Genomic DNA, 22,006 nt, shown 5'->3' on the forward strand with positions numbered 1-22,006 from the left:
CCGAACAGGCGCCGGAATGTGGCGACTAGGGGCTTTTCACAGTAACTTCATTTGAAGCCTACTTGTGCCAATAAGCAATTTTCATTCACAAGATGCACTGCAGGAACTCACCAAGGTTCCTTAGACAGCACCTTCCAAATACACGACCACCACCATCTAGGACAAGAGCAGCAGATACCTGGGAACCCCACCACCTGGATGTTCCCCTCCAAGTCACTCACCATCCTGACTGGGAAATATATCGCTGTTCCTTCACTGTCGCTGGGGCAACAGCCTGGAACTCCCTCCCTAACAGCACTGTGGGTGTACCTACACTTCAAGGACTGCAGCGGTTCAAGAAGGCAGCTCACCCCCACCTTCTCAAGGGCAACGAGGGAGGGGCAATAAATGCTGGCCCGACCAGCGACGCCCACATCCCAGATATTAATTTTTAAAAAGTCATCCAAGGTGATCTAATCAAGATTCTGCCCACAATTAACATAACTTCTCCGCTTTTCAATTCCATCCCTTCAAAAATGCTTCGTTTTTGTTAGGCCTCTTGATTTGATGTTGTTGGGTCGATCATTGTAATGGGGAAAGGTTTCACGTTTCAGGGCTGTGCTCCACAGTGGGGGAGTGGGGGGCGGGTGGGGGGGCGGGGGGGCGGGGAGTTGAATCAGCCCGGCTGGGTTTAACAGAGCAGGAGAAAATCTGTAATGAAACACTTTGTGAATTCCAAACCACTTTGCATAACACCCTATAGCTGCAGAGCTGAGTGCAATGAAGCCTTCTACAAATTGCCACTGTACTCGCGTTCCATGAAGTTATATTTAACATTCGGAGAATTTTACACTGGCGACATTTAAAGCATCTAACCTCCAGTCAACCTCTGCCGTGAGGGTTACATAATGTAGCTGGTCACAATCAAGGTTCTATCAGGTCCCTCGGTAAATCACTATTTAATTCACCTGCCTCGTGGATTAGGGAGGAATTAATCAGCTGGAGAATCCCAGAATCGAAAACTTGCCGGTGTAGGGTCAGGGACTTGGAATAGGGCAGCCACGGAGTAAACACCCTTCGGAATAGGCAGGGTCAAATCCCAAATCATCACCCAATGACCTCGGTGGAAGGTGTGTGTGTGTATGTGTGTGTGAGAGAGAGTGAGTGGGTGTGTGAGAGTGTGTGAGTGAGTGTTTGTGAGGGATTGTGTGTGTGAGTATGTGTGTGAGTGTGTGTATATGTGTGTGTGTGTTTGTGAGTGCCTGAGTGTGTCTGTGTGTGAGAGAGCATGTCTGTGTGCATGATTGAGTGTGTGTCTGCCTGTGTATGAGTTTTTGTGTGTGCCTATGGTGTGTGAGTGTTCGGGAGAGAGAGTGTGTTCATGAGTGCGTTTGTGAAAGAGTGTGTCTGGGTGCGTGTGAGCAACAGTACATGTGTGTGTGTGAGAGTGTTTGTGAGGGATTGTGTGTGTGTGTGTGTGTGAGAGAGACTATGAGTGACTATGTGTGCAGGTGTGTGAGAGTGAGTGACTGTGTGTGAGTGTGTGTGGGTGTGTGAGAGTGTGTGAGAGTGTGTGAGTGACTGTCTGTGTGAGTGTGAGTGGGTGCGTAAGAGTGTGAGTGACTGTGTGGGACTGTGTGTGTGTGACTGTGTGTTGGTGTGTGTGTGACTGTGAGTGTGTGAGTGTGTGTGGGTGTGTGAGAGTGTGTGGGTGTGTGAGAGTGAGTGAGTGACTGTGGGTGTGTGTGAGTGTGTGGTGTGTGTGGGTGTGTGAGCGCCTGTGTGTGTGGGTGTGTGAGAGTTTGTGGGTGTGTGAGAATGTGTGAGTGTCTGTGTGTGTGTGACTGTGTGTGAGTGTGTGTGAGTGAGAGTGTTTGTGAGGGATTGTGTGTGTGAGTATGTGTGTGAGTGTGTGTGTGTGTTTGTGAGTGCCTGAGTGTGTCTGTGTGTGAGAGAGCATGTCTGTGTGCATGATTGCGTGTGTGTCTGCCTGTGTATGAGTTTTTGTGTGTGCCTATGGTGTGTGAGTGTGCGGGAGAGAGAGTGTGTTCATGAGTGCATTTGTGAGTGTGTCTGGGTGCGTGTGAGCAACAGTACATGTGTGTGTGAGAGTGTTTGTGAGGGATTGTGTGTGTGTGTGTGTGTGTGAGAGAGGCTATGAGTGACTATGTGTGCGGGTGTGTGAGAGTGAGTGACTGTGTGTGAGTGTGTGTGAGTGTGTGTGGGTGTGTGAGAGTGTGTGAGTGACTGTCTGTGTAAGTGTGAGTGGGTGCGTAAGAGTGTGAGTGACTGTGTGTGTGACTGTGTGTGTGTGACTGTGTGTTGGTGTGTGTGTGACTGTGAGTGTGTGTGGGTGTGTGAGAGTGTGTGGGTGTGTGAGAGTGAGTGAGTGACTGTGGGTGTGTGTGAGTGTGTGGTGTGTGTGGGTGTGTGAGCGACTGTGTGTGTGGGTGTGTGAGAGTGTGTGGGTGTGTGAGGGTGAGTGAGTGACTGTGTGTGGGTGTGTGAGAGTGAGTGAGTGACTGTGTGTGAGTGTGTGGGTGTGTGAGTGAGTGACTGTGTGTGAGTGTGTGGGTGTGCGAATGTGTGGGTGGGTGTGTGAGAGTGAATGAGTGACTGTTTGTGTGAGTGCGTGTGTGTGTGTGAAAGTGTGAGTGACTGTGTGTGTGAGTGTATGTGGGTGTGTGAGTTACTGTGTGTGAGTGTGTGTGACTGTGTGTGTGTGTGGGTGGGTGTGTGAGAGTGTGAGTGACTGTGTGTGTGACTGTGTGTTGGTGTGTGAATGACTGTGTGTGTGTGTGCGGGTGTGTAAGAGTGCGAGTGACTGTGTGTGTGACTGTGTGTGTGTGAGTGTGTGCGTGTGTGATGTGTGGATGTGTGTGTGTGTGTAATGTGTGGGTGTGTGAGTGACTGTGTGTGTGTGTGAGTGACTGTGTGTGTGTGTGTAATGTGTGGGTGTGTGAGTGACTGTGTGGGTGTGTGAGTGACTGTGTGAGTGTGTGTGTGTGTGAGTGACTGTGTGTGTGTGTGACTGTGGAGTGTGTGTATGTGTGTGCGTGTTTGTGAGTGACTGAGTGTGTCTGTGTGTGAGAGAGCATGTCTGTGTGCATGATTGTGTGTGTCAGTCTGTGAATGAGTGTGTGTGTGTCTGTGGGTGTGTGTGTGTGAGAGAGAGTGTGTCTGTGGGTGTGTGGGTGTGAGAGAGAGTGTGTATGTGTGTGTGTGTGTGTGTGTGTGTGAGTGTGTGTGTATGTGTTTGTCTGAGTGTGTGTGTGTGAGTATTTACATTTTTTTATTCAAGGAATGTGTGCGTCGCTGCTTGGGGCATTCATTACCCATCCCGAGTTGCCTTCAGAAGGTAGTGGTGGCCTGCCTTCTTGAACCACTGAAGTCCATGTGATGTGTGTAGGTACACCCACAAAGCTGTTAGGGAGTGAATCCCAGCATTTTGATCCAGCGGCAATGAAGGAACAGGGACCTTTTTCCAAGTTAGGATGGTGAGTGTATCTTGTGTCATGTCAGAGTACCTTTAAGAAATGGGTGTTTATCAGTGATGTCAGAGAGTGGGTGGAGCTGGGCTGTCTGTCAGCTTTTTACTTTTGTTTTAGGCTGTTTGCTGCAGGGTGTGTTTTAGTTTGGTTTTCAGAGCTGGATAGCTGCAGTCACAGCCAGAAGGTGTATTAGAATCTCTCTCTGTAATCTAAAGACTGTAAATCAATCCTTTGGTGATTTAAAACTAATAACTGCTCTCAGTAGTGACTTTAACCTGATGTGCTTTTGTTGAAAGTTCTTTTTTGAGTCTTATGGATGTTGAAAGGACAGCTTGAGGATTACTTAGTGTTGTATTCTTTGGGGGTTGTATTTGAATTGATGGTTGCTAAGATGTTCACTGTATGTTTTAAAAAGGTTAACTTGAGTTCATAAAATAAACATTGTTTTGCTTTAAAAAATACTTTTCCATTTCTGCTGTACCACACCTGTAGAGTGGGCCGTGTGCTCCCCATACCACAATCTAGTAAAAGTTGTGGGTCAGGTGAACTCCATGATACACTTTGGGGTTCTCTAAACCCTGGCTCATAACACTTGTTGGTGGTACACACGGCTGCTACTGTACCTCGGTGGTGGAGGGTCTGAATATTTGTGGAAGGAGGAGCAATCAAGTGGGGCTGCTTTGTCCTGGATGGTGTTGAGCGTCTTAAGCGTTGTTTGAGCTGCACTCATCCAGGCAAGTGGAGAGTATTCCATCACACTCCTGACTTGTGCCTTGTAGATGGTGGGCAGGCTTTGGGGGTCAGGAGGTGAGTTACTCGCTGTAGGAATCCTGGCCTTTGACCTGCTCTGGTAGCCACAGTATTAATGTGGCTGGGTCCAGTTCAGTTTCTGATCGATGGTAACCCCCAGGATGTTGGTTGTGGGGGATTCAGCGATGGTAATGCCATTGAATGGCAAGGGGCGGTGGTTAGATCCTCTCTTGTAGGAGATGGACATTGCCTGGCACTTGTGTGGCTCGAATGTAACTTGTCACTTGTCAGCCCCGAGCCTGGATATTGTCCGGGTCTTGCTGCATTTGGACAGGGACTGAGGAGTCGTGAATGGTGCTGAACATGGTGCAGTCATCAGCAAATATCCCCACTTCTGACCTTATGATGGAGGAAACGTCATTGATGAAGCAGCTGAAGGTGGTTGGGACTAGGACACTACCCTGAGGAACTCCTGCAGCAGGCCAGCAGTGTGGGTTCAATTCCCGTAACAGCCTCCCCGAACAGGTGCCGGAATGTGGCGACTAGGGGCTTTTCACAGTAACTCCATTTGAAGCCTACTTGTGACAATAAGCGATTTTCATTTTCATTTCATGTCCTGGAGCGGAGATGATTGACCTCTAACCACAACAACCATCTTCCTTTGTGCCGGGTATGACTCAAACCAGCGGAGAGTTTTCCCCGATTCCCATTGGCTCCAGTTTAGCTCGGGCTCCTTGAGTGAGAGTGTGTGTGTGTGCCGGTATGTGTGTGTATATGTGAGTGTATACATGTGAGTGTGTATGTGTGAATGCGTGTGTACGTGAGTTTGTGTGTGTGAGTGTGAGTGAGTGTGAGCGAGTGTGCATTTGTGTTTGCATGAATATGTGTGAGTGTGCATGTAGTATGTGTGAGTCAGTGTGTGAGGTTGGCTGAGTGTGTGTGAGAGTGAGTGTGGGTGATGTGTGTGTGCATCTCTGGTGTAATTATGAGTGTGTGTTTGTTTGAGTGTTTGTGTGTTCGAGATTCATAGTGTTTTTCAGCACAGAAAGAGATCCTTCATAATTTTGTACACCTCAATCAGGTCCCCCTCAGACCTCTCTGCTCCAGGGAAAACAACCCCAGCCGAACCAGCCTCTCTTCACAGCGGAGACGCTCCAGCCCAGGCAGCATCCTGGTGAATCTCCTCCGCACCCTCTCCAGCGCAATCACATCCTTCCTATTCGACCAGAACTACACTCGGTACTCTCGCTGCAGCCTAACCAGTGTTTTGTACAGCTCCATCATATCCTCCCTGCTCTTGTATTCAATGCCTCGGCTATTAAAGGCAAGTATCCCAAAGCCCATCTTAACCTCCTTATCTACCTGTCCTGCTGCCTTCAGGGACCTATCGACATTCACACCAAGGTCCCTTGGGTCCTCTACTTCCTCGGGTCCAACCATTCATTCTATATTCCCTCACCTTGTTAATCCTACCAAAATGCTTCACCTCACACTTCTCGGGGTTAAATTCTATTTGCCTCAGTTCTGCCCGTCTAACCAGCCCGTCTGTATCGTCCTGCAATCGAAGGCTTTCTTCCTCACCGTTTACCACACCACCAATTTTTGTCCCATCTGTGAACCTATTGATCATACCTCCTACATTCACATCCAGATCATTAATATATACTGCAACAACAAGGGCCCAGGCAGCGATCCCTGTGGAACCCCACAGGACACAGGCTCCCAGTCACAAGAACAACCTTCGACCGAGACCCTCTGCCCCCGTCACTCAGCCAATTTTGGATCCAATTTGTCAAATTGCCCTGGATCACATGGGCTCTTACCTTTTTGATCAATCTCCCATGTGAGACCTTGTCAAAAGTCTTACTAAAGTCCATGTAGACTACATCAACCACACTACTCTCATCTACACACCTAGTCACCTCCTCAAAAGATTCAATCAAATTTGTAAGACGTGGGGCGGCGTGAATGCGCTGCCAGCAAAATGGAGGATTCTGCTGACGGAGAATCCAGTCCATGATCTTTCCATAGAGTCCGACACGGTGGCACAGTGGTTAGCACAGCTTCCTCACACAGACAGGGTCCCAGGTTCGATTCCGGCTTGGGTCACTGTCTGTGCGGAGTCTGCACATCCTCCCCGTGTCTGCGTGGGTTTCCTCCGAGTGCTCTGGTTTGCTCCCACAGTCCAAAGATGTGCAGGTTAAATTGCCTCTTCGAGTCCAAAAGGTTAGGTGGGGTTATGGGGATAAGGCAGGGGATCAGGTAGGTGCTCTTTTGGAGGGTCGGTGCACTGTAAGGATTCCATGATTCTATGATCTCCCTTTGACAAAGCCGTGCTGACTATCCCTGATTAATCCTCGCCTGCCCAAGTAGATATTAATTCTGTCCCTCAAAATCATTTCCAATAATTTCCCTACCACTGAAGTTAGACTCACTGGCCTGTAATTTCCTGGTTTACCCCTCCCACCTTTCTTGACTAATGGTACCACATTAATAATAATAATCATCTTTATTGTTGTCACAAGTAGGCTTACATTAACTGTGCAGTTAAGTTACTGTGAAAAGCCCCTAGTCGCCACACCCCCGGTGCCTGTTCGGGTACACTGAGGGAGAATTCAGAATGTCCAATTCACCTAACAGCACGTCTTTTGGGACTTGTGGGAGGAAACCGGAGCACCCGGAGGAAACCCACACAGACACGGGGGAATTGAGCAGTTAGTTGTCTTCCTGTGGCCAGAGAAGATTTTTAAATTGTTGTTGGAGCCTCTGCAATCTCCTCCCTTCCTTCCCACCGCAACCTGGGATACATCTCATCTGGACCTGGGGGTTTATCCAGTTTGTGTCCGCTCAACCCATTAATACCGCCACCCTCTCAATGTTAACTTGTTCAAGTACGTCACAATCCCCCTCCCTGATTTCTATACCTGCATCGTCCTTCTCCATACTGAACACAGATGCAAAGTACTCATTTAAAAACTCCCCTTTTTCTTGTCTCCACACACAGGCTGCCACGTTGCTCCCTCGATGGGACCGTCTCTTTCCCTAGTCACCCTCTTGCCCTTAAGATATTCATAAAAAACAATTGGCTTTTCCTTTATTTTACCCTCTTCATTTTCCAAATTTATTTTTTAACTTAACCCCTTGCGCTTTACTCCTCAAGGGCGCCTGCTGTTTTGAGCCCTTGGTATCTGCCACAAGCCTCCCTTTTTTCCTTATCCAAACCTGGACATTCCTTGATATCCCGGGTTCTCTGGACTTGTTGCTCTCACCCGTCACCTTTACGAGAACATGTTGGCCCTGTGCTCCCTCTACTTCCTTTTTGAATTAATCCCACTGCTCTGATGTAGATTTTCCTTCAAGTAGCTGCTCCCAGTCGACTCTATCTCATCCCATTGAAAAAATGAAAATGAAAATCGCTTATCGTCACAAGTAGGTTTCAATGAAGTTACTGTGAAAAGCCCCTACATTCCAGCGCCTGTTCGGGGAGGCTGTTACAGGAATTGAACCGTGCTGCTGGCCTGCCTTGGTCTGCTTTCAAAGCCAGCGATTTGGCCCTGTGCTAAACAGCCCCTGAAATGGCCTTTCCTCGATTCAGAACCTTTATCTCCGGTCCATCTTTGTCACTTTCCATAACTACCTTAAATTTTACTGAGATATGATCACTGTCACCAAAATGCTCCCCCATAGAAGCTTCTACCATCTGCCTGGCTTAATTCCCTAAAACTAGATGCAGCATCGGCCCCTCTTTTGAAGGACGTTCTATGTATTGACATCAAAAGCTCTCCTGGATGCATTTTAAGAACCTCTAAGCCTTTCACATTTTAACTATCCCAGTTAATATTGGGAAAGTTGAAATCCCCGATTATTATTACCCTATTATGAAATGAAATGAAATGAAATCGCTTATTGTCACAAATAGGCTTCAAATGAAGTTACTGTGAAAAGCCCCTAGTCGCCACATTCCGGCACCTGTTTGGGGAGGCTGGTACGGGAATTGAACCATGCTGCTGGCCTGCCTTGGTCTGCTTTCAAAGCCAGCGATTTAGCCCTGTGCTAAACCAGACCCTGTTATGTTTGCATTTCTCTGAGAGTTGACTCTATATCTTTCCTCTATTTCTCCCTGACTGTTTGGGGGCCTCTCAGGCAGACCCAGCAACGTGATTGCCTCCTTTTTGATTATATACCCTGGAATATTGAGCTGTCAGTCCTGCCCCTCCCTCAACCATATCTCTTTGAGAGTAATGATACCAGACTCCCATGTGTTAATCAACATCCTCAACTCATCTGCCTCACTCGCAAGACTCCTTGCGTTAAAACGAACGCCATCCAGCTTTGCCATACTTCTCCTGAACTTGTCTATAAGCAGCCTGCCTTCCAAAATACTTCGTTTTTCTTGTATATTTGTCTGTGCCTCACCCTTACTCCATTTCCACTCCATATCCCATTCCCCTGCCAAATTAGTTTAAATCCCTTCGCCCCCAAAGGATAAGCAAAACTCTCCTAAAGGATGTTAGTCCCGTTCCAGTTCAGGTGCAACCCGTCCAATTTGTACAGGTGGCTCCGTCCCCAGTGATCCCGGGAATCGGAAACCCTCCCTCCTACACTATCTCTTCAGCCATGCATTGATCCATTATTGCGTGTGTATGTGACTGTGAGTGTGTGTGTGTGTGTGTGCACAAGTGTGATTATGCGTGTGTGTGTTTGAGAGTGTGTCCGTCTGTGCATGTGAGTGTGTGTATGAGTGTGAGTGGGTGTATGAGTATGTGTGTGTGCATGTGAATCTGTGCGTGTGAATGTGTGCGTATATGAGTGTATAAGTGTGTATGTGAGTGTGTAGTGTATGAGAATGTGTCTATGAGTGTGAGTGTGTGTGTTTGTGAGTGTGTGTTTCTGTTTATGAGAGTGCGTGTGTTTATGTGAGTATGTGTATGAATGTGTATGGGTGTATATGTGGGTGTGAGTGTGTGTTTGTGTGAGTGTGTGTGTGAGTGTGGGTGTGAGTGTGCGAGTGTCAGTGTGGGTGTGAGTGTGGGTGTGAGTGTGGGTGTGAGTGTGGGTGTGAGTGTGGGTGTGGGCGTGAGTGTGGGCGTGAGTGTGGGCGTGAGTGTGGGCGTGAGTGTGGGTGTGAGTGTGTGCGAGTGTGGGTGTGAGTGTGGGTGTGAGTGTGATTGTGGGTGTGTGTGGGTGTGGGTGTGAGTGTGGGTGTGAGTGTGTGCGAGTGTGGGTGTGAGTGTGGGTGTGAATGTGATTGTGGGTGTGAGTGTGGGTGTGAGTGTGGGTGCGGGTGTGGGTGTGAGTGTGAGTGTGAGTGTGATTGTGGTTGTGAGTGTGTGTGTGAGTGTGGGTGTGAGTGTGGGTGTGAGTGTGAGTGTGGGTGTGAGTGTGGGTGTGAGTGTGGGTGTGAGTGTGGGTGTGAGTGTGGGTGTGGGTGTGGGTGTGTGTGAGTGCGGGTGTGAGTGTGGGTGGGTGTGAGTGAGTGTGAGTGAGTGTGAGTGAGTGTGAGTGAGTGTGTGTATATGAGGGTGTGTGTGTGATTGTGTGTGGGTGTGGGTGTGAGTGTGGGTGTGGATGTGGATGTGAGTGTGGGCGTGTGTCGGTGTGGGTGTGAGTGTGGGTGAGTGTGAGTGTGAGTGAGTGTTTGTGTGCGTGGGTGTATATGTGGGTGTGAGTGTGTGTTTGTGTGATTGTGTGTTTGTGTGGGTGTATGTGTGGGTGTGAGTGCATGTGTGTGTTTTTTGAGTGTGTGTGTGAGTGTGAGTGTGGGTGTGAATGTGGGTGTGAGTGTAGGGGGGGTGAGTGTGGGTGTGTGTGGGTGTGTGTGTGAGTGTGGGTGTGGGTGTGTGTGTGAGTGAGTGTGGGTGTGAGTGTGAGTGTGGGTGTGGGTGTGGGTTTGAGTGTGAGTGTGAGTGTGAGTGTGGGTGTGGGTGTGGGTGTGTGTGGGTTTGAGTGTGTGTGTGTGGGTGTGAGTGTGAGTGTGGGTGTGTGTGGGCGTGAGTGTGGGTGTGAGTGTGGGTGTGTGAGTGAGTGTGGGTGTGAGTGTGAGTATGGGTGTAGGTGTGTGTGGGCGAGAGTGTGGGTGTGAGTGTGGGCATGTGAGTGAGTGTGAGTGTGGGTGTGAGTGAGAGTGTGAGAGTGAGTGTGGGTGTGGGTGTGGGTGTGTGTGGGAGCGAGTGTGAGTGTGGGTGTGAGTGTGGGTGCGGGTGTGAGTGTGAGTGTCGGTGTGGATGTGGGTGTGGGTGTGAGAGTGAGTGTGAGTGGTGGTGTGAGTGTGGGTGTGTGTGGGTGTGAGTGTGGGTGTGAGCGTGGGTGTATGAGTGAGTGTGAGTGTGGGTGTGAGTGTGAGTGTGAGCGTGGGTGTCAGTGTGAGTGTGAGTGTGGGTGTCAGCCTGTGGGTAGGTGTGGGTGTGAGTGTGGGTGTGAGTGTGAGTGTGGGTGTCAGTGTGAGTGTGGGTGTCAGTGTGAGTGTGAGTGTGGGTGTGAGTGTGGGTGTGTGAGTGAGTATGAGTGAGTGTGAGTGAGTGTGTGTGAGTGATTGTGAGTGTGAGTGTGAGTGTGGGTGTGGATGTGGGTGTGTGTGGGTGTGAGTGTGGGAGTGAGTGTGAGTGTGGGTGTCAGTGTGTGTGTGAGTGTGAGTGTGTGTGGGTGTGAATGTGGGTGTGCGAGTGAGTGTGAGTGAGTGTGTGTGAGTGAGTGTGATTGTGTGTGTGCGAGTGAGTGTGTGCGAGTGAGAGTGAGTGAGTGTGAGTGAGTGTGAGTGAGTGAGTGAGTGTGTGTGAGTGAGTGTGGGTATGTGCGTGAGTGTGTGTGTGTGTGAGTGTGGGCGTGTGAGTGAGTGTGAGTGAGTGTGTCAGTGTGAGTGTGAGTGAGTGTGTGTGAGTGTGTGTGAGTGAGTGTGAATGTGAGTGTGTGTGTGTATGTGTGTGGGTGTGAGTGTGGGTGTGAGTGTGGGTGTGAGTGTGGGTGTCAGTGTGAGTGTGTGTGAGTGTGAGTGTGAGTGTGGGTGTGAGTGTGGGTGTGTGAGTGAGTGTGAGTGAGTGTTTGTGAGTGAGTGTGAGTGTGGGTGTGGGTGTGTGTGGGTGTGAGTGTGGGTGTGAGTGTGGGTGTGTGAGTGAGTGTGAGTGTGTGAGTGAGTTTGTGTGAGTGAGTGTGAGTGTGGGTGTGTGAGTGAGTGTGTCAGTGTGAGTGTGAGTGAGTGTGTGTGTGAGTGTGAGCGTGGGTGTGGGTGTGTGTGAGTGTGGGTGTGTGAGTGAGTGTGAGTGAGTGTGAGTGTGGGTGGGTGTGGGTGTGAGTGCGGGTGTGTGAGTGAGTGTGAGTGTGTGAGTGAGTTTGTGTGAGTGAGTGTGAGTGTGGGTGTGTGAGTAAGTGTGTCAGTGTGAGTGTGAGTGAGTGTGTGTGTGTGAGCTTGGGTGTGGGTGTGTGTGGGTGTGAGTGTGGGTGTGAGTGTGAGTGTGGATGTGAGTGTGAGTGTGAGTGTGGGTGTCAGTGTGAGTGTGTGTGTGAGTGTGAGTGTGGGTGTGGGTGTTTGTGGGTGTGTGTGTGGGTGTGTGAGTGAGTGTGAGTGAATGTGTGTGAGTGAGTGTGTGTGGGTGTGTGTGTGTGGGTGTGAGTGTGGGTGTGTGAGTGAGTGTGAGTGAGCGAGTGTGAGTGGGTGTGAGTGAGTGTGTGTGAGTGAGTGTGAGTGAGTGTGAGTGCGTGTGAGTGTGGGTGTGTGAGTGTGGGTGTGTGAGTGAGTGTGGGTTAGTGAGTGTGAGTGAGTGAGTGTGGGTGTGTGTGTGTGTGAGTGAGTGCGAGTGAGTGTGTGTGAGTGTGTGTGAGTGAGTGTGAGCGAGTGAGTGTGAGTGAGTGTGAGTGTGGTTGTGTGTGTGTATGAGTGAGTGTGTGTGAGTGAGTGTGTGTTAGTGAGTGTGAGTGAGTGAGTGTGAATGTGGGTGTGTGAGTGTGTGTGAGTGTGTGTTAGTGAGTGTGAGTGAGTGTGAGTGTGTGTTAGTGAGTCTGAGTGAGTGTGAGTGCGTGTTAGTGAGTGTGAGTGAGTGTGAGTGCATGTGAGTGAGTGTGTTAGTGAGTGTTAGTGAGTGTGAGTGAGTGTGAGTGTGTGTTAGTGAGTGTGAGTGAGTGTGAGTGTGTGTTAGTGAGTGTGTGTGAGTGAGTGTGTGTTAGTGAGTGTGAGCGAGTGAGTGTGACTGTGGGTGTGTGTGAGTGAGTGTGAGTGTGGGTGTGTGGTTGTGTGTGAGTGAGTTGGTTTAGTGAGTGTGAGTGAGTGAGTGTGAGTGTGGGTGTGTGGGTGTGTGTGAGTGTGTGTGTTAGTGAGTGCGAGTGAGTGAGTGTGAGTGTGGGTATGTGAGTGTGAGAGAGTGTGAGAGAGTGTGTGTGAGTGGGTGTGAGTGTGTGTGAGTGAGTGTGTGTTAGTGAGTGTGAGTGAGTGTGAGTGTGGGTGTGTGAGTGTGTGAGTGAGTGTGAGTGTGAGAGAGTGTGTGTGAGTGGGTGTGAGTGTGTGTGTGTGAGTGAGTGTGTGTTAGTGAGTGTGAGTGAGTGAGTGTGAGTGTGAGTGTGGGTGTGTGGGTGTGTGAGTGTGTGAGTGAGTGTGAGTGTGTGTGAGTGTGTGTGAGTGTGAGTGAGTGAGTGTGAGTGAGTGTATTTATCGGGTGCAGGTTAATTTGATTTGGATACAATCTCGAGTTGAATTCCCATCACAATTGGCAGCTGGTATTTGCTGGTGTGGGAATGCGAGTGTGTTGCACAAACAGCTCGGTCTCTCACTGTCCCGGGAATACGAAGGATCACCGGACTGATTCCTGGGAGAGCAGCATTATCGCCTGAGAAGAGATTGGGTCGATTGGGCCGGAATCCACTGGAATTTCGAAGAATGAGAGGGGGTCTTATTGAAAGGTGTAAAATTGTGAGTGGGCTGGGCAGATCAGTGGGTGTTGAGTCCGCTGCCTTGAAGCTCTGGAACAAGGGGTCACCCTCTCAGGATATGAAGTTGGTTACTCGGGGCTCAGCTGAGGAGAAACCGCTTCACTCAGAGACGGGGGAACCTGAGAATTCTCAACGCACAAAGTGAAGGCTGAGTCACTCAATATATTTAAGAAAGAAAGAAACAAATTTCTCGACTCTGAAGGTGTCAATGGGGGTGGGGAGCATACAGGACAGTATTGAGATAGAGGATCATCCATGGTCATAATGAATGGTGGGCGGAGCAGGCTCGCAATGCCCAATGGCCTCCTGCTCCTAGTCACTATGTTTCTATGAGACCCCAAGTCAGACTCCATGCCAAAGCCAGTGATCGTGACGTCACTATTGACAGGGTCCACAGGTCAGACGATCAGGTCACTGCACAAATTGTCAGCATTGATAATGGACAGGAGGGGGGGAAGGGGAGGGGGGAGGGCTCCAGGCGACGGGTGGAAGGTTAAAGGGGGGGAGATGACCTTGGGGAAGTCCATGGTGCCGAAAGGGGGACAGAGTAAATTCCTCCCCAAAATAATCGTGAGTGTCCTTCGTTTGCATCATTGTGTGAGTCAGGTTAGTTTTATTTTCTCTGTTCTTGGTACAGACAACAAGTCTGTGACACAGAAGCAACATACTGGATAATTGGTGTTGTTCTGAGAGATACCGTTCCTGCACCATTTCATGTTATCTGATGTCCAGAGGCGAGAATATCAGTGCGTATATTGTACAGTACATGCAGTAATTGTTAAAGAATTTAATTACACATGGTCGACTCACTGTGTCAGAGTGGTTTTAACCTCACAAACCCCAGCGATACAATTTAGATCAGTGAGATGAGATCACCCAAAAAGATAAAGCTTTACTCTGTATCTAACCCCGTGCTGTACCTGTCCTGGGAGTGTTTGATGGGGACAGTGTAGAGGGAGCTTTACTCTGTATCTAACCCCGTGCTGTACCTGTCCTGGGAGTGTGTGATGGGGACAGTGTAGAGGGAGCTTTACTCTGTATCTAACCCCATGCTGTACCTGTCCTGGGAGTGTTTGGTGGGGACAGTGTGGAGGGAGCTTTACTCTGTATCTAACCCCGTGCTGTACCTGTCCTGGGAGTGTTTGATGGGGACAGTGTAGAGGGAGCTTTACTCTGTATCTAACCCCATGCTGTACCTGTCCTGGGAGTGTTTGATGGAGACAGTGTAGAGGGAGCTTTACTCTGTATCTAACCCCGTGCTGTACCTGTCCTGGGAGTGTTTGATGGGGACAGTGTAGAGGGAGCTTTACTCTGTATCTAACCCCATGCTGTACCTGTCCTGGGAGTGTTTGATGGGGACAGTGTAGAGGGAGCTTTACTCTGTATCTAACCCCGTGCTGTACCTGTCCTGGGAGTGTTTGATGGGGACAGTGTAGAGGGAGCTTTACTCTGTATCTAACCCCGTGCTGTACCTGTCCTGGGAGTGTTTGATGGGGACAGTGTAGAGGGAGCTTTACTCTGTATCTAACCCTGTGCTGTACCTGTCCTGGGAGTGTTTGACGGGGACAGTGTAGAGGGAGCTTTACTCTGTATCTAACCCCATGCTGTACCTGTCCTGGGAGTGTTTGATGGGGACAGTGTAGAGGGAGCTTTACTCTGTATCTAACCCCATGCTGTACCTGTCCTGGGAATGCTTGATGGGGACAGTGTAGAGGGAGCTTTACTCTGTATCTAACCCCGTGCTGTACCTGTCCTGGGAGTGTGTGATGGGGACAGTGTAGAGGGAGCTTTACTCTGTATCTAACCCCATGCTGTACCTGTCCTGGGAGTGTTTGGTGGGGACAGTGTGGAGGGAGCTTTACTCTGTATCTAACCCCGTGCTGTACCTGTCCTGGGAGTGTTTGATGGGGACAGTGTAGAGGGAGCTTTACTCTGTATCTAACCCCATGCTGTACCTGTCCTGGGAGTGTTTGATGGAGACAGTGTAGAGGGAGCTTTACTCTGTATCTAACCCCGTGCTGTACCTGTCCTGGGAGTGTTTGATGGGGACAGTGTAGAGGGAGCTTTACTCTGTATCTAACCCCATGCTGTACCTGTCCTGGGAGTGTTTGATGGGGACAGTGTAGAGGGAGCTTTACTCTGTATCTAACCCCGTGCTGTACCTGTCCTGGGAGTGTTTGATGGGGACAGTGTAGAGGGAGCTTTACTCTGTATCTAACCCCGTGCTGTACCTGTCCTGGGAGTGTTTGATGGGGACAGTGTAGAGGGAGCTTTACTCTGTATCTAACCCTGTGCTGTACCTGTCCTGGGAGTGTTTGACGGGGACAGTGTAGAGGGAGCTTTACTCTGTATCTAACCCCATGCTGTACCTGTCCTGGGAGTGTTTGATGGGGACAGTGTAGAGGGAGCTTTACTCTGTATCTAACCCCATGCTGTACCTGTCCTGGGAATGCTTGATGGGGACAGTGTAGAGGGAGCTTTACTCTGTATCTAACCCCGTGCTGTACCTGTCCTGGGAGTGTTTGATGGGGACAGTGTAGAGGGAGCTTTACTCTGTATCTAACCCCGTGCTGTACCTGTCCTGGGAGTGTTTGATGGGGACAGTGTAGAGGGAGCTTTACTCTGTATCTAACCCTGTGCTGTACCTGTCCTGGGAGTGTTTGACGGGGACAGTGTAGAGGGAGCTTTACTCTGTATCTAACCCCGTGCTGCTCCTTTCCTGGGAGTGTTTGATGGGGACAGTGTAGAGGGAGCTTTACTCTGTATCTAACCCCATGCTGTACCTGTCCTGGGAGTGTTTGATGGGGACAGTGTAGAGGGAGCTTTACTCTGTATCTAACCCCGTGCAGTACCTGTCCTGGGAGTGTTTGATGGGGACAGTGTAGAGGGAGCTTTACTCTGTATCTAACCCCATGCTGTACCTGTCCTGGGAGTGTTTGATGGGGACAGTGTAGAGGGAGCTTTACTCTGTATCTAACCCCGTACTGTATCTGTCCTGGGTGTGTTTGATGGGGACAGGGTAGAGGGAGCTTTACTCTGTATCTAACCCCGTGCTGTACCTGTCCTGGGAGTGTTTGATGGGGACAGTGTAGAGGGAGCTTTACTCTGTATCTAACCCCGTGCTGTACCTGTCCTGGGAGTGTTTGATGGGGACAGTGTAGAGGGAGCTTTACTCTGCATCTAACCCTGTGCTGTACCTGTCCTGGGAGTGTTTGATGGGGACAGTGTAGAGGGAGCTTTACTCTGTATCTAACCCCGTGCTGTACCTGTCCTGGGAGTGTGTGATGGCGACAGTGTAGAGGGGGCTTTACTCTGTATCTAACCCCGTGCTGTACCTGTCCTGGGAGTGTTTGATGGGGACTGGGTAGAGGGAGCTTTACTCTGCATCTAACCCCGTGCTGTACCTGTCCTGGGAGTGTTTGATGGGGACAGGGTCGAGGGAGCTTTACTCTGCATCTAACCCCGTGCTGTACATGTCCTGGGAGTATTTGATGGGGACAGTGTAGAGGGGGCTTTACTCTGTATCTAACCCCGTGCTGTACCTGTCCTGGGAGTGTTTGATGGGGACAGTGTAGAGGGAGCTTTACTCTGTATCTAACCCCGTGCTGTACCTGTCCAAGGGGTGTTTGATGGGGACAGTGTAGAGGGAGCTTTACTCTGTATCTAACCCTGTGCTGTACCTGTCCTGGGAGTGTTTGATGGGGACAGTGCAGAGGGAGCTTTACTCTGTATCTAACCCCGTGCTGTACCTGTCCTGGGAGTGTTTGATGGGGACAGTGCAGAGGGAGCTTTACTCTGTATCTCACCCCGTGCTGTACTTGTCCTGGGAGTGTTTGATGGGGACAGTGTAGAGGGAGCTTTACTCTGTATCTCACCCCGTGCTGTACTTGTCCTGGGAGTGTTTGATGGGGACAGTGTAGAGGGAGCTTTACTCTGTATCTCACCCCGTGCTGTACTTGTCCTGGGAGTGTTTGATGGGGACAGTGTAGAGGGAGCTTTACTCTGTATCTAACCCCGTGCTGTACCTGTCCTGGGAGTGTTTGATGGGGACATTGTAGAGGGAGCCTGACTCTGTATCTAACCCCGTGCTGTACTTGTCCTGGGAGTGTTTGATGGGGACAGTGTAGAGGGAGCTTTACTCTGTATCTAACCCCGTGCTGTACCTGTCCTGGGAGTGTTTGATGGGGACATTGTAGAGGGAGCCTGACTCTGTATCTAACCCCGTGCTGTACCTGTCCTGGGAGTGTTTGATGGGGACAGTGTAGAGGGAGCTTTATTCTGTATCTAACCCCGTGCTGTACCTGTCCTGGAAGTGTTTGATGGGGACAGTGTAGAGGGAGCTTTGCTCTGTATCTAACCCCGTGCTGTACCTGTCCTGGGAGTGTTTGATGGGGACATTGTAGAGGGAGCTTTGCTCTGTATCTAACCCCGTGCTGTACCTGTCCTGGGAGTGTTTGATGGGGACATTGTAGAGGGAGCCTGACTCTGTATCTAACCCCGTGCTGTACCTGTCCTGGGAGTGTTTGATGGGGACAGTGTAGAGGGAGCTTTGCTCTGTATCTAACCCCGTGCTGTACCTGTCCTGGGAGTGTTTGATGGGGACCAGCCTGCATGGATCTGATTAACATGTGGTTACGCCTACACCACGCGGACTGCAACGGATCAAGAAGGCAGCCGAGTACTAACTTCCCGAGGGCAATGAGGATTGGGCAATAAATGGTGTCCTTTATGTTTCTCAGATCCTGTTAATTTGTCAATCCCTGAATCAAGATCATTTATTGTTTATCCCTGATCACACTCCGGTTTGTGGAATCTCCCGAAGCACAAACCAGCTGCCACATTTCCTGAATTGTAACTGTGTCGACATTCCGCTGGCTCTGAGGTGCCTGATCTCCTGAACGGCGGAGCAGAAGCAATTTTTTTTCTTTCAATAATTGCCGTTCTGCAGTTTAACCATTTCAGTCAGTAGGCACAGATCTCAGCTGAGCTGTAGGTGCAGGTTGGAACGGCCAGTGTCAATGTTTATGGAAGGTTTGACGTTACGCCAGCTGTCTCCTCACTCAACCTCCATTTCAGGCCCTCCTGCCACTTGGCAGAGCGGCAGGTTGGCGAGCTGGGTGAGGTCAGGTCCGCGGCCGATGAATCAGTTCTGTCAGCAGTTTGGAGCCAGGCATGTTTGACACGGGCTCCAACACATTCAGCAGCTACATTGGTATTACAGGCTCAAAAATAACTAACGCCACTCTGGAGAAATAAAAGCAACAACAAACTCAGAACCTCTGTCGGAAGGAGCTGGGCAATTACGGATGATGCTGCAAGCACGCAGTGTCCACCCGTGCTGACACAGAGCGTGCCAACGGATCTCCACAACAGCAGTTATCATGAGAGGTGGCTGAATGTTGACTGAGCCAAGACCACTCTGGTGGATGGCCAGAGTCATTCGCAGAGTCACCTGCATAAATAGAGCTGGCCAGTGTGGAGCCAGCTCGAGAGGAGAGAGCAGTGGTGGAGTACTGCTGCTGTTGTCTATATGTAATTGTAAATAAAATTATTTCTTTCGATTCTACAAACTTGTGCTGGCCCTCACCAAAACAACAAACGTCACAAAGCCTTGAAACCACTTAAACACATACAAATAAACATTGTGAGATTAACAGCAGTGATCATAGAATTTTATAGAGTTTACAGTGCAGAAGGAGGCCATTCGGCCCATCGAGTCTGCACCGGCTCTTGGAAAGAGCACCCTCCCCAAGGTCAACACCTCCACCCTATCCCCGTAACCCAGTAACCCCACCCAACACTAAGGGCAATTTTGGACACTAAGGGCAATTTATCACGGCCAATCCACCAAACTTGCACATCTTTGGACTGTGGGAGGAAACCGGAGCACCCGGAGGAAACCCACGCACACACGGGGAGAACGTGCAGACTCCGCACAGACAGTGACCCAAGCCGGAATCGAACCTGAGACCCTGGAGCTGTGAAGCAATTGTGCTAACCACAATGCTACCGTGCTGCCCTTGATCAGAGCTGTCAATCAAGCAATCTTTTCCCGGGGGTGCAGGTGTTTCAACAAGGGTAAAGACTATCTGGTATTCCAGTCCAGCGTACATAATGAGGTTTGGTTTTTAAAACAATCACCAACAGTTGTCATGGTCACTGTCCTGGGTTTCATCAATTGAAGTTCTATCAGTTGCCAAGGTGGGATTTGAACCCACGACTGCAGACCATTAGCCTGGGCCTTTGCATTACATGTCCAGTGACATTGAACCCCTTCCACCGTGACTATAGTTGATTTGACTTTGTCCTTAATTCCACTTTCCTGCAAGCCCCCAGTGCCCGTCTACTCCATCAATAACATTCAAAATCCTATCAGCATCCGGTAAATCATCCCATAACTTTCTATACTCCAGCAAATACAAAACCCTTTGTTTCGGAAATCCCTCCTCACACACGCCTGCCTGTGCGGGGGGATGGAGAAGTTCCCAGGCCGCTGTTCTGATGAAGAGCAGGCGAGTTCTCCGCGGTGGCCTGGCCAATACTTAGCCCTCAATAAACATCAGCAAAGACAGTTCACCTGGTAATTGTCACATTGCTGTTTCTGGGATATTGCTGTGTGCAAATTGGCTGCCACGCTTCCGAAAACAGTGACCACATCTCAAAAGTATTTCATTGGCTGTCAAGGACGTGGAGACATCCAATGGTTGTGAAAAGTGTTCTGTGAATGTAAATCTTCCCTTTCTATTCGCTTTTCAGACATTCCCTAATACTTAGCTCTTTGTGCAAGCCTTAGGTCTCCTGTTCTCGTCTCCTGTTCTCGTCTCTCTTTGTGTGGCCCAGTGTCACATATTCTTTGATAATCGCACCTTGCAACATTTTGCTCCGTTAGGGGCGCTATGTAAAGACAAGTTGTTGTTGTCGGGCAGGATTCTCCGCTCCTGAGTGAGCCGGGACTTGAAAACAGCGCGGGAGGAGAGAGAGAGCCAGGACAGTGAAAACAGCGCGGGAGGAGAGAGAGCCGGGAGATTTTAAAAGCGCGGGAGATTTAAAAAGCGCGGGAGGAGAGAGAGCCGGGACAGTGAAAACAGCGCGAGAGGTGAGTGAGCCTGGACAGTGAAAACAGCGCGGGAGCTGAGTGAGGCTTGACATTGAAAACAGCGCGGGAGGTGAGTGAGCCAGGACATTGAAAACAGCGCGGGAGGTGAGTGAGCCGGGACAGTGAAAACAGCGCGGGAGGAGAGAGAGCCGGGACAGTGAAAACAGCGCGGGAGGAGAGAGAGCCGGGACAGTGAAAACAGCGCGAGAGGTGAGTGAGCCGGGACAGTGAAAACAGCGCGGGAGGTGAGTGAGCCGGGACATTGAAAACAGCGCGGGAGGAGAGAGAGCCGGGACTTGAAAACAGCGTGGGAGCTGAGTGAGCCGGGACATTGAAAACAGCGCGGGAGGTGAGTGAGCCGGGACAGTGAAAACAGCGCGGGAGGAGAGAGAGCCGGGACAGTGAAAACAGCGCGAGAGCTGAGTGAGCCGGGACAGTGAAAACAGCGCTGGAGCTGAGTGAGCCGGGACATTGAAAACAGCGCGGGAGGTGAGTGAGCCGGGACATTGAAAACAGCGCGGGAGGTGAGTGAGCCGGGACAGTGAAAACAGCGCGGGAGGAGAGAGAGCCGGGACAGTGAAAACAGCGCGGGAGGAGAGAGAGCCGGGACAGTGAAAACAGCGCGAGAGGTGAGTGAGCCGGGACAGTGAAAACAGCGCGGGAGGTGAGTGAGCCGGGACAGTGAAAACAGCGCGGGAGGAGAGAGAGCCGGGACAGTGAAAACAGCGCGAGAGGTGAGTGAGCCGGGACATTGAAAACAGCGCGGGAGGTGAGTGAGCCGGGACAGTGAAAACAGCGCGGGAGGAGAGAGCCGGGACAGTGAAAACAGCGCGGGAGGTGAGTGAGCCGGGACAGTGAAAACAACGCGGGAGGTGAGTGAGCCGGGACATTGAAAACAGCGCGGGAGGAGTGAGAGCCGGGAGATTTAAAAAGCGCGGGAGATTTAAAAAGCGCGGGAGGAGAGAGGGCCGGGACATTGAAAACAGCGCGAGAGGTGAGTGAGGCGGGACAGTGAAAACAGCGCGGGAGTAGAGTGAGGCGGGACAGTGAAAACAGCGCGGGAGGAGAGAGAGCCGGGAGATTTTAAAAGCGCGGGAGATTTAAAAAGCGCGGGAGGTGAGTGAGCCGGGACAGTGAAAACAGCGCGAGAGGAGAGAGAGCCGGGACAGTGAAAACAGCGCGAGAGGTGAGTGAGCCGGGACAGTGAAAACAGCGCGGGAGGTGAGTGAGCTGGGACATTGAAAACAGCGCGGGAGGAAAGAGAGCCGGGACAGTGAAAACAGCACGAGGGTAGAGAGAGCCGGGAGATTTTAAAAGCGCGGGAGATTTTAAAAGCGCGGGAGGAGAGAGAGCCGGGACAGTGAAAACAGCGCGGGAGCTGAGTGAGGCTTGACATTGAAAACAGCGCGGGAGGTGAGTGAGCCGGGACAGTGAAAACAGCGCGGGATGTGAGTGAGCCGGGACAGTGAAAACAGCGCGGGAGGAGAGTGAGGCGGGACAGTGAAAACAGCGCGGGAGGAGAGAGAGCCGGGAGATTTTAAAAGCGCGGGAGATTTAAAAAGCGCGGGAGGAGAGACAGCCGGGACATTGAAAACAGCGCGGGAGGAAAGAGAGCCGGGACAGTGAAAACAGCACGAGGGTAGAGAGAGCCGGGAGATTTTAAAAGCGCGGGAGATTTAAAAAGCGCGGGAGGAGAGAGAGCCGGGACAGTGAAAACAGCGCGAGAGGTGAGTGAGCCGGGACAGTGAAAACAGCGCGGGAGCTGAGTGAGGCT

The 22,006-nt window shown here is 50.6% G+C and overlaps 1 long non-coding RNA gene across 1 annotated transcript in view; it reads left to right on the forward strand.

Moving 5' to 3' along the window:
* Window positions 1-3,098: 3,098 nt before the first annotated feature.
* The window catches only part of LOC140387764 (uncharacterized), a 120,910-nt gene continuing 102,002 nt past the window's right edge, over window positions 3,099-22,006 (forward strand). The window contains exon 1 of the long non-coding RNA XR_011934008.1: window positions 3,099-3,476. This is a non-coding gene — a long non-coding RNA (uncharacterized lncRNA). The remainder of the gene's footprint in view (window positions 3,477-22,006) is intronic.

The sequence above is a fragment of the Scyliorhinus torazame genome, chromosome 13 (genome assembly GCF_047496885.1).
Source record: "Scyliorhinus torazame isolate Kashiwa2021f chromosome 13, sScyTor2.1, whole genome shotgun sequence".
Taxonomy (NCBI): Eukaryota; Metazoa; Chordata; class Chondrichthyes; order Carcharhiniformes; family Scyliorhinidae; genus Scyliorhinus; species Scyliorhinus torazame.